This window comes from Rhineura floridana, chromosome 2, assembly GCF_030035675.1.
Source record: "Rhineura floridana isolate rRhiFlo1 chromosome 2, rRhiFlo1.hap2, whole genome shotgun sequence".
NCBI classification, from domain to species: domain Eukaryota; kingdom Metazoa; phylum Chordata; class Lepidosauria; order Squamata; family Rhineuridae; genus Rhineura; species Rhineura floridana.
In genome coordinates this window covers 198763922-198768284 of record NC_084481.1, presented here as the reverse complement: position 1 = coordinate 198768284, position 4363 = coordinate 198763922, and the positions used below count along the sequence as shown (strand labels likewise).

General features: G+C 39.8%; 1 pseudogene; it reads right to left on the bottom strand.

Moving 5' to 3' along the window:
- Positions 1-596: 596 nt before the first annotated feature.
- LOC133378491 (5S ribosomal RNA) lies at positions 597-715 on the bottom strand (annotated as a pseudogene).
- Positions 716-4363: the final 3648 nt, after the last annotated feature.

Genomic DNA, 4363 nt, shown 5'->3' with positions numbered 1-4363 from the left:
TCCAAGCTCTGGGCAGATCTGTATACTTGTGAAAGTGACCTCTTGACTATATTGACATATATCAAATCAATATTACGAGGGCAGGCAGAAAAGGTGTCCTCTAAGAATCCTAGATGAAATATTTACCGGAACTACTGTAAGACCTAATTTGTTAAATCTCCCAGTTTTTGTAATCCAGAAACAGAAGATCTAGGGTCCAATTCTCACGAAACTCCCCTTTCTGTATCCATGACAAAATTAAGCCAACAAAGTGCCCCAAGTTGGATCACCCCCCCCAAGTCTTGTTTCACTCTGTTGCTCTGTTTTTCTGCATTTTCTACTTTTCTGTACACTGTACTGTTTTTCTATGACTCTCTTCTCCAGGTCCATGGGTTTTGCAAGAAGTGAATCTGTCTAAATGTTACCTGCTGGGGATTGAAGAACTCTGAATATACTTTTTTGTTAAAGCAGAACAGCAGAGGATATTTTTAAAAAGTTACAAGCTCCATTTGTATATACCCATTTGTTGTTGTTATATGCCTTCAAGTTATATGTTATATTCATAGGGTTTTCATGGTAAGAGGTATTCAGAGGTGGTTTACCATTGCCTTCCTCTAAGCCTATGGCACCCAGTATTCCCAGGCGGTCTCCCATCAAAGTACTAACTAGGCCTGACCCTGCTTAGCTTCTGAGATCAGATGAGATCGGGCGTGTTCAGGGTAGTATGGCTGTGTATATACCCATAGTATATACAAATAAGAGCCTGAGAAATATTGCAGGAATGTGAAGGGAATTCCATCCAGCTCCCAATAATAAAATAGCCTCATTGGGGGTGATTCATCAGAGGAAAGTTTTAGAAGTGATTCACTCTTGATTATCATTCATCCTACTGTATCAGTATTAGCTAGGGATGGAATCCTCTCCTTTTTTACATTTTGTTTTTAAGTGTGGCCCCTGATGGTTGTTAACAATCTGTTTCCTTTTTCCTCCTATATCTTCATTTTTCTGATCTCCTCTGATTTTTTTTTATTTTTTTGCTTTGCAGAGAATTATCAATATTATAATCAAGTCTCCATTGGTATTGATCTTTATTCTGAACTCTAATGATTGCCTGTTTACATTCCTTTTCAAGTGCACTGTAGAGCAGACCGATTAAGGAAGATAATCAAGTCAGTGTGTCTTCCCCCCTGATGCTTACAACCAGCACTTCATTCCCCCCCGCTTTCTGTCTATCAGTTAAAATCAACACATCATTGACATCAGTGAAAGGGAATACACATTTGAAGAGCTGACATAGAAAGTAGATCGATGAAAGTATCACTCACACTATCGATTTCAAAGTGAATTTAAAAAAAACAAATCAGAAAAAAGAATGAATCAGAAACTGTTGCTACTTCAACATCCTCTCCACAAATACAGAGATTGCCACCACACCAAAGAAGACTTGTGACACATATATGGAATAATGATATATTTATTAAAATATAACTAATATTAAATCATATTCAATTCAGCCAATTAATCAAATTTCAACAACTTTGGGCAGGTGAGGCTCAACCTAACTGGAAGGGAATACTCCCTCCAATCCTCAAGGCAAGTCAGTCACCTCGGACTGTAACTCCCCAGGCAAGGATGTGGGAAAACTTATCCCTCCTTGCTATTGGAGTCAGGTATGTGGTTCCAACCTCCACATCCTGGCCCCGCCATACAGGCATTCACCGGGATGTGCAAGCCAGTCCCACGAGGACACTCCCCAGATCCCCACCAGACATTAAGCCCTGATGGTTCCCTAGGGAGTGCTCTTTACCAGAATGCCTCAGCTGCCTCAATTTTTACCCCACTGACCTCACCTGCCCGAATTCCATGCCAGCCAAAGCAGGATAACCACAACCCTCCCCATCAGGCCAATTAAATCAATCCAAGCAGTATGGAGTAGGTAAAACCAAAGGGATTCTGAAATCAGGATCCCCCCCCCAAAAAAATTCCTACTCAACCCCAATTGGGAACTAGCAGAGCCCATACTGAAAAGGGAGGGAGGGAGGGTGCCGCAACGCAAAAAAAAGCAAGTTTTAAAGGAGGAGCGGTCTTATTTATACCCGCTCATCCCTTCACCTTATTGGTCCTAAGACCCAGCCTGACTCATTTGAAAACCTTTGGGAACCTTCCCGAGCCTTCTGAAGAATGGGGGGTGGTGGTAAACACCCCCCCCACGCAAGGCGGGAACACCAATATCAGAAATCATAATTAATCTGATGGCCTCTTCTATTACGGCAGAAATATAGTCCATTGCTAGTATTGGCTTATATATTGCTTTATTTCCCTTCTTTCTTTCTTTTTTAAAAAAGGACATTTCCAATAATCACCATATCGACCACAAACACACACACACAGAGAGAAATCTGCACTTTTTTTGTTTATTTTTAGTTGTCACACAATTTCTAAGTACTTTGGATGCACTGCTTTTCATGAAGTCTTCTTATGAGAATTTTTATGCCCCAGAAAATATCAATTTATCATCTTCTTCTTCTTCCTGACATTGCATGCACATAATATGCTATCTGAAAGTGCCACTCTCCATTACTCATCAACACAGAACTCATTGGCAGTTCTACTGAGACAGCAAACAGGGTTTCCTGTTCATATCTTCCAGTAGGCATTTTTGGTTTGAACACTACCATTTCAGAGAACTAGAAAACATAAGAAGCACGTGTTTAAAAAGCAACTGAGACAAGGATGAATTTGTACCACAGAAAACAAATTAATAACCTGTCCCGAGAATTCAACCAACATTTAAGAAACCTTCCCTCTTTCTTGTTTTATCCCCATGATATTGTCCTGAAATGTATTGTTGCAGTTAACAGAACAACAAGATAACAGAGAACAAAATACCAGTTTTGAACACAGCATGTATCCAAATATATTGCTAAACATAGCATATGCAATGACAGAGCGAAAGAGCAAGAGCGAGAGAGAGCACTCACTGTGAGTATATAGACTGAACATTTTTAGTTGATCATAAAAAAACTTGTTCCACTACATTGATGTATTTTGACAGGATATTTTGTCCTGCCTCCAAGGCTTTTAGGGAAAATGGACTCATGGGTTATTACTGTTCCAATGAAGAGTGTGACTGAAATGATTTTGCTCATTTCCTAGAGCTATGCATTAACCAGACAGCATCCAGTGTGTACCTTGCTACCACATTTGGTTTTTCTTTCTGACATCAACTTCCATTCTGCTCTCAAATAGAGGAACAAAAAAAGAACCATTAGGAATGTTCTTATTTCAATAATGGTAAAAAATAGGGGGTTTTGCCATGTTGGTGAAGGAAACAGCAGCTTAAACACAGTTTCCCAAGCATTTTATCTCTCATAGGCTATGCAGACCATGATCATTTTAAATATGTGTAATAAAGATGTGAAAGAATAGGACTTTTTGAGACTAGGTGTATTGGTCGGTTTCAGAGCCAAAGCTCCATGAAGCTTCAGTAGATGCATGGTTCGGTAGACGCAAGGTTCTCTACATGAACTTTGGCTTCCTTATTGTTAGCAAAACCAGCTAAATGTGTGGTTCTTTCTTTTATCCCAGAAATGAGGAACCTTTCAACCTCCAGACATTGTAGGACCACAACTCTGATCAGGTCCAGCCTATATGACCAGTGGTCAAGGATGATGGTTGTTGTCATCCTACAACATCTGGAGGAGCACAGGTTCCCCACCCCTGCTCTAGCCCTTTTAACTCATTGATTGTCCTATAGTTTTTCATGTCACTTTTTTTCCTTTCCTCGCCTCTTCTGATCCTACTTCCTTGAAGTTTCTGATTCTACTTCCCTGAGATGTTTAGTTCCCCCCCCACCTCTGATTTCCCCCCATTCCTTAGCTTCCCTGCTCCATGGACCCTTTCTTCTGTTTTGCTTCCTAGTCCATAATGTCATCGTTCATTTTATCTAAGCTGCAATCCTAATCAATTTACTAGGGAATAAGCCACACTGAACACAGTAGGACTTACGTCTGAGAAAACAGGCACAGGATTGTGCTCTTCATTTATTTTCAACATGCATTAGCCCATTTTGCTAACAAATATCCAACTACCAGCACTATTGGCCCACCTTCCCTGCTTGTAATTGTCCACAGATCCTAATAGGGATGGATTGGTTTAAATTTTGTCTGCATCAATACAAAAACCATTCCATCCTGTCTCTGTGTGCTTTTTTTAAAAAAAATGTACTAATTAGTTTTTTTTTTAAGTTTTTTAACAAACCCTATTTACCTGTAACAAAGTAGTTCAAGGGCTACCTTTTAAATGTCATCCTCCATTAAATCCCTCCCCACCCTTTTTTAAAGAAAAAGCTAAAAGGCTGTATAACTGGGAAGAGTGTAGATTC